Below are 12125 nucleotides of genomic sequence, written 5' to 3'. Positions count from 1 at the left end.
TGCCTTTTCAGAAGACAATGAGACTTATATTATTGTGACTAATTACTCAACAATTAGTAATTAATATAATAATACTATTATTACATTTTATTAATAATAATGTTAGTGTTACAGAGGAGACACAAAGTACAATGAATAGTTTACAGACAATTTCTGAGATTTTTCCAAAGAGTCCCTGGCAGAATGGAAGTACTCCAAAGATTTTGGCCAGACCCATTCTCACCCTGGATGGAGTTAGTCCTTGCAATCCTTCTAGGCTTCCAAATTAATCACTAGCATTTATACTGTTGTACCACTGATGGAGTTTGATGGAGGCCATTTGCAGTCTCTCAAAGCAGATCTAACCATGTCTTATACTTCCAGAGGAAAAGAGAGAAACCTGAAGAACCTTATTACTTGCTTTGCTTTAATTAGAGGAATTTGTACTGATTATTTCTCATTAATATTTGCAAGAAGCATCTCAGTCCACCCTTTCAACCAAAAGTACCCGTAAACCTTTTGTCTCTGGAGTTACACCCACAACAGTTTTGTTTGTTCTTTATGCCACTAAACTGAAAACATTATTTTCCTCTTACTAGAAACAGAAGCTAGTTCATCCTTCATCCCTAGGCTCTTAAGCTTTGCTTTGGGTTTCTCATCCCTCCCAAAGATGAGTTTGAACACATCCCCGTAGTTTTCCCACTTTGGTTCTTGCTGCCCATGCTACTTTGCAGCTCCTTAGGGAGCTTAGTTATGGTACCATAACTTCCAGCCAGCAGTCGCTACTTCCAGGAACAGCTGTCATAGTCTTCCCAAATTACTGACAGTTCCACTTCAGATGCTTGCAAATGAGGGAATTGGCTTCATGAACGCACTAAATGCTTAAGCAAGCCCAGTAGCTCCCTGGCCAGTGGACTTGCTAGCTGGAGCCCAGCCTGCTGCACCATGCTGGGAGGAGATGCTGGAAAGGAAGCAGCGAGCAGCAGAAGCAGCAGCCTGTGCCATCTGAAGCAGCAACTCAAGCCATCCTAGCCTGAGCTATGATTAGGCAGACAGAACTTTAACATAAAGGACTTTCATGTCCTTTTATTCTTAACCTATCAATGCTCTTGCCCTCCCTTAGTTGTGTTTGTAAGGCTTCCTGAAGAAAGCCATTCAGAATCAGTGGTTTCCTCTTTATTTTCCACACCCAGGGGGTCTGAGGCACATGAAATGAATGAACCTGGACTAATTTCCAACTGTTTTAACACAAAGAGAAGCAAAACTTGCACTGTGGATATACTGTGGCTTTTAGCTGCACCTTAGTGCAGCAGTGGGGGCAAAATTATGGTACAGATGAAAGTGTATAAATAAATTTTGTTTGAAGAGAAGATGAATCATATCACATCAGCCTGGGGAATACCAATCCAGACAAAAACACCTGTTTGAACAGCAGGGCTTGCTGGGCATCTTTTGTTTTCCCAGATTTCTCACTTGAGCATTTTCATAGCAGAGTCCAGGCTATTTTATAATAAGCTACCCTTTTGGCAACCGTTTCTGCAAAGGCTTAGTGTAGATGGTGATGGTCACACCAGGGCTTTGGTGCTAAACCCAGCAATGCCTCCATCTGTGGCTTGGCTGTCTGTGGCAGTGAGGCCACAGAACTGTGTGTGGGAAGAATACAAGTCATGTGACAGATGAGGTTTGACAAGTCAGGGTTTCACAATCACACCCAATCTGTCGTGTCTCACTCACACTTAAACAATTTAGGAGAGTTTCACTTTCCTAAAAGCAGAGCAAGTCCGAGGCTTATACTCTACACTACCCCACCAGTGAGCGCAGACGTGTGCAAAACATGCCATGTTGTTGTGCTGTTCACAAAGGACTTAAAGTGATATTCAGAAAGGTCATAAGGTGTCAAATAATGTTCTGTCTTCCTTCAGTCTTCATAAGAGATAAAATTGATACTTAAGTAGCACGATGAAATTATTTCTACTTAGAAATTATACCCTGTTGTCCAAATAAAGGGTATGTTTTTTCTCTTCTGCTGCTTGGGACCTTGATAGGGTAGCAGTGCTTCCTCTCCTGCTCACCTTTTCAGTTTGCTGTCCATATCCCTATGATCTATAAAGAAGCAAAGAGCCAGGCTTGCAGACGTGGTGTCAGCCCCATCCTCTGCTCCGTGGATATCCCTCCCAGCAGCGGACATGCTTGCTTGCTGCTGCCCTGCGCCTGCGTAATCCAAGAAGGATGGTGGTGACCATGATAAACCTCCCGTGCACTCACTGGAGTTGAATGCTCATCCATGCAGTGGCATTGCTAACAAAGCTGGTGTGTATTTTGAATTCCCAGACAGCCTATTTGGTGTGGTGGTTGACATGAAACAGATCTCTCCTGGGATCACTTGTCCCCAGGTTGAGGAGTGTAAAAAAAAAAAAAAAAAAAAAAGCTGTCTTTAGAACAGATCTTGATTGTCCTGCTCAGTGTTTAGTTACAAGACAGATGACCCCATATGGTAAATGAAGGAGTAAACTGACATTTTTCTTATGGACTTTGCTACAGCCTCTAAATCACTACCACACATCATTTTTATTCCTTTAGCACAGCTTATCTCCTGCTAAGCTTGCCATGAATTCATTGCATGTTTTTTAACTCATGACTATAATATTGAAGAATATAATCCAGAGAGATGGATGATTAATTATATGAGAAGTAATTAAAAAGAAACATGATCTCATACTTTCATGAGTAGCAGGATTTTTGGTAGTTGTCTTGTTCTCTGTGTCCCGTTGAACTTATTGATGAATTATAATCTAGATACCAAGACTTCAAACCAGACAAGAAAAATTGAAGAGCTTCATTTATGCAATTTGAAATTAGACCGGAGCACTAAAAAATAGAGGCAATTAAAATTTGGGATGTCTCATCTGCCTGATTAAACATCCAACAAGATGCGTGACTGACACTCCTCTCCAATCTTCATTTATTTGTTTAATATTAAAAAACTCCTCAGATGTATATAAGCCATCTGCTGTTCTCAGATTCACTGAGCCTTGGTATATTATGCATCTGCAAAGCATTTTCATTTGATGCCATTAACTATGGAAATTTGCTCATGAAAATTTCCAGTAGAAAAAGCTAATGCTTTCTAGACATTTCTGATTATGGCCCAATCTTCTTTCCTCTTTTGTCCACAACAGCTTTATTTTGATCATTACAGCTAAGCTGCAGACTGCTTTGGTGTGATAAATAACACTGGCCGAGTGACAGCAGCCAGGCTGGTTCCTTCTCAACACGTTCGGGCCACGTAACCTCGTTTATTTCCTCAGCGCACTGCAGAAATCTCCACCTGGAGATGGGGCCCTTGCTCAGCTGGTGGGCTGTAGAGCAGCCTGGAGCCTAGATCCCAGTGTGGTGAAGGTCACGGTCTAACAGTGCCAGGGTGAGTGGGAGACCGTGACAGCGTGCGAGGAGTTTCAGGCGGAGGAGGAAGCCGTGTCTGCTGACATGGACGTCAGGCAGCCCAGGGAGGGACTCATCTGGGTGAGCATCCCAGCTGGCCACCTTGGCCCCCTGCTTCACACCCTCCATCACACTGAAGTAAGCTGAACCATGCCTTCGTGCTGCCTCTTCCCCTCCTGCAAGGGCAAGATCCCGCAGCCCTTCCCGGGCAGAAGCAGGGTTGCAAAGAGAAGTGGGAGGAAGCCCAGCCTGGGTCAGCTTCATCCAGACCCGCCATGCAGCTGGTGGTGAGCTGCTGTCCTCTCTCTGCCTCCATTTGCCTTCCTACCTACTGTGCCTTCTGTCTGCTGGAAGCTGTTATACGTTTGTACAGTAACAAGCGTGCTGGGATTTGCTGGGACAGCTGCTGTAATACAGCAGACATATGGAAATGAGAAGGAATACATCAGTGCCATAAAAGAAACTAGCCCTTAGGTCCTGGATGCAAGCTGAAGCAAGACATGGCAGTTGCAGTCGGTTAACACTGTGAGTTACTTCAGGCGTTGGACTTCCCGTTTGACTCTTGTTTTTCTTGAACAAGTACCTGTGGCTTTCAGTCATCTGCCTGCCTGCCAGCTGCAGCGTCTGAAAGATGTAAATCCTTAGAGATGATTTCTTCTCAGCCTTATGGATCAGGACAAGGATGAAATAGCAGTGTTCGGTGGGTAGCTACCATTTGACCTTCAGTGCTTATCATCTGCTTCCACCTGGAAAATGCCAGGAGAAGGCCACGTGCGAGGGGGATAGGCCCTAACCCTCTGCTGCAAGGAGCCTGTCATGTAGCACCAATTCTGTGGGTCTCTTCAAGCCCCCTGAGGGAAAATGTGGTGGTGGGAAGGTACCACTCTGAGAAGTGAAGCATGATTTCACTATACCAGGCCCCATCACAGCATAGAAATGTTTTTATCTGAGGAAAGGTGGTAGCTGATCCTCCACCTGTGCACGTGGCACTGCTTGCCTTCCCCCAACTCCATCAGTCAACCCACTTAGCTGCATGGAGGGGAAGTCGTTGGTGCCACACAGCAAAGATTTCACCTCTCTCAGGTAAAAGGTGAGATTGGAGCGTGCAACTTCTCATTTGTGAAGCATGCAACCAATTTTCAGGTCAAACCCTATATGACTTTGGCTTCTATTTACCTGCAGCTGCACCAGCACTTCCCATTCACATTGCAGGAGTAGCCGGGACTCAAGGCAGATGTGTGGAGCAGAGTGAGCTAGGCACATCTGAAGAGGTGGGTGAGCAGTTACAGAAGCTCATGGACACAAAAGAATGGCTGTGGAGACTATCCAAGTGTCTTGACAGGTCCAGGTATATTTTATGCACTCCTGTTTTCCTCATACTTTTCCCTTTTGCCATCTGTGTTTGTACAACCCTCCCTCCTCCTTATTTCTTGCAGAGACACAGCAGAAGAGCACAGTGAAGTCGGCAAGCTGTGTATGTTATTGGTCACACAGCAGCCTCTCCAATTTGAATTCCAGTGTTTGGCTGCACAGTGCAGTATGTGCACTGCACACAGTATCACAGCCCCACTGCAAACTAAGAGAAGTCAGCATGAGAAAGTAAGCTTTATTTTATTTTATTTTATTTTATTTTATTTTATTTTATTTTACTTTATTTTATGTCTCTTTGCTCCTAATGACCCTTTAGTCTCCTATGCAGCAGAGCATGAAAAGAGGAAGTAGATAAAATGGCAAATCATGCTGGTCACACCTTATCCACTTAATGTACAGAATGCAGGTATTACACCAAGTGGACTACAAATGCAGAGCGCCTGGCGTATGTGCAAAGAAGCACTCCAGTGTGTGATGGTCTCTTCCCGGACTGGACAGAGATTTAATCCAGTGCAAGCAGTGTCTGGAGCTTGCTGAGTATGCTGAAGGGATAGGCTGCCTGTCACTCCAGCGGGCACTAACTCAGCTCTTGCTGTGTCTATGATCATTGGTAATGATCTTTATTACAGTCACTGGGGCCAGTTTCAAAGACAGAGACTTTCCTATGGCTATCTGCAGAGTCACCCAAATAAGCACATGCTATATAGCATTAAACACGCTGTGTGCAAGGTGCACGTGCCCCTAACAGTCTATATATTCATACTGAACAAATCAAGGGTTGTTTGTTTACAGCCAAGTCAAAGCTAACACTCGCTACAAGCCAAACCCCCCAAAAGACTATGAGATTACTAGAAATCTGGGAAATACCCCAAGTCCTCAGATGATGATCCCAAATAGTACCAAGCAGGTGTAATTTCTGGATGGGGAGAAAGCACACATCCAGGAGCAATGGCCATGCAGTAGCCCTACACAAAGGATCCCTATAATTTAAATTCTGTTGCACTATATCAGCCTTTGTACTATATTTTTATAGTACACTGCTTTATTGCAGTGTGGTTTTCGGCAAAGTTTTTTTGTCTCCTTTGGAAAACCATTTAATAAACTCTTCTGGGTTTTGTCTGATTTTGCAAAAATAACAACAGCAAACCAACACAGCACTGAGTTTTGGTGAGGGCAATAGGACCCGAGGTGGTGTTAAGAGCAGCAGGTACAGGGAGTACTATTGCTCAGTTACGTTTTGACTGAGGGCTGAAGTGGAAGCAAAGCCTGGGGACTGTGTCAGATTTCCTGGCTGTGCTTTTAAACTGCTTTAAGTGTTCAGGAGCACTTTTGACTACAATGAAGAATAATACATTTCTAGTTGAGTCTTTTAACCTATTTCATGGAGGAGTTTGTGGGTTTTTTTGTTGATAATTTTTTTTTTTTTTTAACATCTCTCACTTTTCCCCTGAGGGAAAAAGACATAGATAAAACCCACTCCTGTAAATGACAACATGTTATTTTTAGTTCCTGAACTCAGCTATGCTTAATTAGTTTATCCAGCTGAAAATGAAAAAGAAAACCCCATGCCCTACAGCAATATGCATTCATGTACAGCTCCTAATAACTTCAATTCTTTAATTTGTCTGTAAAGAACACCCATTAAAGTTGTGTGTGAAGAAAGCGGCACAATCCTTTATATATAATCCTCATACTTAGAGAAGTACAAATACTTTCCACTTTTATAAAAAAGTGGGCAACTTCACTGTCAACCTGCACACACCCATAACAAGCCCTGAGAAAAGCCATCAGAAACCTAAATGTAATGGAAGAATCTCACCTTCTCTGTTGGTTTCCTGCACAGCTCTTTCTATTCTGTTGTGTTTGTTCCTCACACAGCCCATGGAATTAATCTTTCTCTGACTGGCATATTTTTCTAAATTACCTCTTCTCTCTGAAGATGGAATATTCCCTTTCTTACGTTTTCTTCTTTGATGCACCTTTCAAAGTTCTCATCTTTTGCACTGTTTTCTATGATTCATGTCACATGCCATATCATTCCCTCCTTTTTGTCCTTACCTTGGTTTTCCCTTAAAAGAGGTGAAGCCTTTATAGCTCTTCAGTTAAGTGGCATGATTCACAGGACGGTTTTGGTGTTGCCTTCTCTATTTCTTTTCTTTGCAAATGTACCCGCGCTCAAAGCTTTCTTCGCGCACCACTTCACACCTCATTTTGCCTCCCCCATACCTGTGTCCATAAAGTGAAGAAAATAAAGTGCTCAAGAGAAGGCAAGGGAGACCTTATGACCTGTGAGCTTTCCACCCACTCTGAGGTCAAGAGCAGCCAAAATGCAACCCCCACTTTGTACAGAGATCTCCCCATGTTCTGTCCATCCAGGCTGGAGGAAGAGGAGCCCTGGGGGTGTTGTGAGCATCCTGCCCCTGCCCTGTGATTTGGTGTTGAGGATGGTGTGTGCTCCAGGCAATGAAGCTTTGCAAAGCGGTTGGTGGTACCACAGCCATGCCCGCTCCAATATGTACATATGTGACATACAGCATATTGAACAAGTTAGGGAGAACCATCACTGTGGTTACGTCAGTACAGAAAATAAAATGGGCCAGGGCCTGTGCTCTAACTTTTTGCTCAAAGGGCCCAGTGCAGCTCATTTACATGCGGCTAAAACTCGAAGCAGGGTGTACCCATCCATACTGACTACTGGGGACAGTCCCCAGCCTATGCTTTCTCCCAGTCTGGGCTAGCCTTGCTGGGACTTTGAGCTGGCCTTACTCAAAACCATGCTAAGGGGTTAGTGACAATGCCACAGCAATGGTGGTCAAGGCTGGTGCCTGAGACCCCGTCCTACATCAGTGTACGAGGCAATACAGAGCCTGAGCAGCTGCTCTGCCCTAATCTTTATCAACCACAGCTGTGGGTAGACCCCGTCCCCCCGTTGTCAGACTAGACTTGGGGGGGATGGAGGGGAAGAGAGAAGGCGTTTGGTGCCAGCACAGGTTTGCTTTCTGAAGGAGGCACAGCCTTGGTTCTTTCTCTTTGCAACTACGTGATAATTCCCATCTGGAGTCAATGGAAATTGAATCTTAGAAGGTGACCTGGGAACTACTAGTATGGCTGCCATCCAAACATCATACTTTGTAGTCAGTGGCTCTGCTAAATAAAATGTCAAATGTGAGTAAAATCCTGTTTCTGTGGGCAAGGGCTACATAGTGATTACTGTTTGCATTTCACAGAGGAGTGCGATACCGAGAGATTGAACATTACAGTCCCAGTCCCATGGTGGGACTCCATTTCACAGCCACAATACAATTCGGGCCATTACACTGAGGTCTCACTAATAGGCAGTGTTGCTTATTCAGAGAAATCCCAGGAAAATTCTGTTTCCTTAAAGCTTCTGTGGCAGATACAGCTAGCAGAATGCCTTGCAATTCCCTAGCACAAAGGGAAAAGGCCTGCATTTTCTTTTTGGTTTGCCAGTAAGGCTTGGACCTCAGAGTACAGCTGTGTTAAAATAAAGTAAGTAGCCACATCTACTGAGAAAGCCAAGTCTTTATTCTTCTCCAGGAGGACAAAGACATATCTACACACCATTAATTACTAATGCATTGGCCCAAGCAGGTATTCATCAGTCATTTTAAATGTCATTATAGAGGACCTGAGTGTTTTCAGAAGATAGCTTTTGGAGTGTATATTCCAGCCAGCTCCAGGGAGTCATCTGTATGTAACTTGGAAGCTGAAACTCTATTAAGGAGCCCCCACTTCCAACATACTGACTGATGTTATGCAAAATTATATGTCACACAGAGCAGACTGAGAGTCATAATAGTTACACTGGATGAACAGAATGAATCTCAAAAGGTAGGAAGCTGGTCTTGTAATGCATTATTCATGGCTGGCCAAATTAACCCCAGAAACTGGAAGTAGGGGAAGAATGCACAATTTATAGCTTTTTTTACTCTCCAAAGATTCTGACTCCAATGTCGCATTTGCTCCACACATGACATCCTTGTTTAAGCAATCTCCAGAAAGAGGTTTCAGGGTGATTAGATATTTCTGCATTCTAAGTTTAAAAACTGGCATAGTTACCAATAAATGTATTTTGTTTTGCTGTAATGAACAATTGCTTCTGACCAGGAAATGACTAGTATTTTTTCTGATGAGGCTGGCATTTTAATTTATTTGCATGGTAAGTCATCCTTTGGGAATATGAACTTCCTGGCAAGTCAGAGAAATGAGGATGATCCCTAAATGCATCAGTAAATTTGTACTGCAGATTACTGCTCCAACAAGTGCATTCCCTGCATAAGAGGGAGAGAACCCATCCATAGCCTTTCTAGACATACAAACCAAAAGTATTTTACTATCCCTGAATTAGATTGCAATAAAAATAGGGCACAGCCCTTTTTTCAAACAACTACATTAATAAGAGAATTTGAATATTCAAATGCAAATAGTGCCTGACTTTCACATTCACTTTTACAAAGTTAGCATACAAGTCTCTTGCTGAGAGATAAACCAAGTAAAGTTTCTCTATCCTCTGTCATGATGAAAAACTGCAGTACCCTTTAGAAGAGGAGTTTTAAACTATGCGTAGTCGTTTCTCATGTGTCCTGGATGGGTTATCTGGTTTGTGAGTTAACCAGGTCATAGAAAAAAAGCCAAAAGGCCTAATTTCTGATGCCTCATTTCCACTTCTCAAGATGGCATGTGTGTGCCTAATTAATAAATGTTTTTGCTTTATCTAGATTTCCTCAGATCCTCAGGAGCTGACCATACTCTGAACTGTCTGAAGCTGAGTATGCTTCACTGAAAGATCAGGAAAGTAAAACCACAGGATTTGGAAGTACATTTTTTCACATTCCTCTGGCTTGACTCTGGGTTGGACTGAGGTGCCCAAATTAAGAGCTTGATTGCCACAAAACCCATACTGGAGCAAGAGAGACGCAGTTTCCTTCCTCCTGCTCCTTTGATAATGTCAGGTGACTGGACTCCCTAATTTAGATATTTCATATAAAAATGCCTAACCTTAAGTGAGATTAATCTATTTTTACTCATACATAAGCCATCTGAGTCCAACCCATTGGTTTTAACAAACATTTTCTCCAAAGTAACTTTAGTGTAGCTGAGACTCTAGGCATCACCGAGCTGGCTGTACACTCCAGGTCTCATCGATTCACCCATCTTCCATTTCTACTTCATTATATAATTTATTCTAATGAAAAAATGTAATCCAGTCTTTGCTAGTGTACATTATGAACTCCTGACTCAAATGAAAATCATATTCTCCTGAGGTTCTGGATTTGGTTTTGCCTTAAGAATTTTAGGTCATGCTAAAATCCAAGTCCAATAATTAGGTGTATGTTATACACATCCATGACTGGAATTCCATGTTAGTTATCCAACTGTAAGTAGATAATATTTCTTGTTACTGAAGTGAAAGAGGCAAAGAGATGATACTTCCTGGAGTGGATAACACTGTGTGCTTCCAGATAATGGCAACCTACTGAAACAAGTTAAACATGGGAATGTAGCTCCACAGGAGGAGTTGTTTATGGGATAGTACCAGGTCAGATTTGGATTACATGTTATGTTAGCTATATATTTGCAGTAAACCAGCAAATTCAACTGTTGAGAGGAGATGTGTTTTGCAGTTCTTTGTCCTTATATATTATATATAATTCACAGGTTTGATCTTAGCACTCTGCAATGATTGATCCCAGTGGGACTTGTGACATTTCAGCAATATGTACCAATAAATGAGATGTGCTACTTTTTTTCCTCTGCTATATTTTTGAAACAGCACTCTTGAGAGTGTGGTGGTATTTCTGCCACTAACCATCAGGTGGCATAACATGCACAGCAGAACAGCAGTCAAACCTTCCTTTTAATGTTCCTTTGTACATCATATTTCTTGGCATATTAGATTTTAATGGTGAAAAACAGGCTGTAAAACTAGTTGAGCTTTTAGAAACCCTACACTATTACAAAAGCAATGACAAAGATACATTTTTGTGTGTGTCTATGTTGTGCTGCTTTGGATTCCAGCAAACAACCATTTTGAACATATTACTACATGACGATGGTAAAAACAAAATCACAATTCTTTTCTTTTTTTTTAGTTTGCTTTCCACTATCTAGTTTTGCTTTTAGCGTGCTGCCTTTGTAAGTCTGATTTATTTTCTTCCCCAAATCTCTCTTCCTTCACAGAGCTAGCCTCTCCAGGTTTGATTTTCCTTTCAGATTATTGTAATGTGAAATAGATTTGATGAGTTAAGAATAGCCACAAGTCTAACTTCTTACTAACTGGGCAGATTAATAGAAGTGTCTTTTAAATTAGATACATATTACACGACTGTTAACTACATACGTGAGTTTAATACTTCTCCAAATACACAGCTTGCCTTAAGAGGGTGGAGTCTTAATTTGGGTAAGAACATCTTTATCACAGTGCATGAATTTAATATTTTGTCATCAAAAGCATATCAGAAACTCATTTCTTGAGCACAGCTTTTTGTATTTGCTTGCTTGAAGAAAAAAGGCCAAAGATTCTGTAATCCTAAATAGAACCCAGCACAAAAGACTTCCTGCAGATTTGGAGAACTCCCTGGCAAGCCATAAATCAGGAAATGGACTATATGCCATGGGTCTTGCTTCCCTAGCAAACAAAGTCTCTGTTACAGCTGTCTCTTTTTGATCACTGGAGCACCTTACAATAAAGGGATGCAAAAGGGAAGTCATTTTAAGCTGTCAGTGGAGAATACTTTATACAGGAAGAATCCCAATCCTCTGCTTCGCAGCCCACAGAGAGAGGAGTAGAAGAATGGAAGAGACGAGGCCAGGACAAAGGCGTTATGTGAGCCTTTGTTGGGGGCAACGGGAAGGGGATTCTTGGCTAGGGGAGGCAAGCCGGGAGCTGCAGTTAGTGGCCAGACTGGCAGGACCCTGCCAGTACCAATGGGGGCCTGTCACCCCGTGCCCAACGAAAAGAGCTGCCACCATCCAGAGATCACCAGAAAAGGTGGCGGTGAGGAGGCAGAGCCCAGAAGCGGCGTTGGCGAGTTGGGGTCAGGGAGGTCCCTGGCCAGGCACAGGCATGGCCACAGCACAGCTCAGGTGAGCACCACGGCCCGAGCCCTGGGTTTAAATGCAGTTAATTGCAGGTCCTGAGCAAAGCAGGGGAGGTGCCCGATGAGGTCTCCCAGGGCTGTTTCCCAGCAGGCTGCTGCAGGTTGCAGAGCCTGGGATTGGGACCTGGCTGTGGCAGCCAGACCCTCCTGCTCCTCTCGGAGCTCTCAGCTCCTCTGGGTTTCCTCCAGAGCTGCCAGCCAGTGCTGGCACCA

This window comes from Harpia harpyja, chromosome 5 (assembly GCF_026419915.1).
Source record: "Harpia harpyja isolate bHarHar1 chromosome 5, bHarHar1 primary haplotype, whole genome shotgun sequence".
In the NCBI taxonomy this organism is placed as follows: Eukaryota; Metazoa; Chordata; class Aves; order Accipitriformes; family Accipitridae; genus Harpia; species Harpia harpyja.
The sequence above is the reverse complement of the archived record's forward strand: the minus strand, read 5'-3'. Positions refer to the sequence as shown.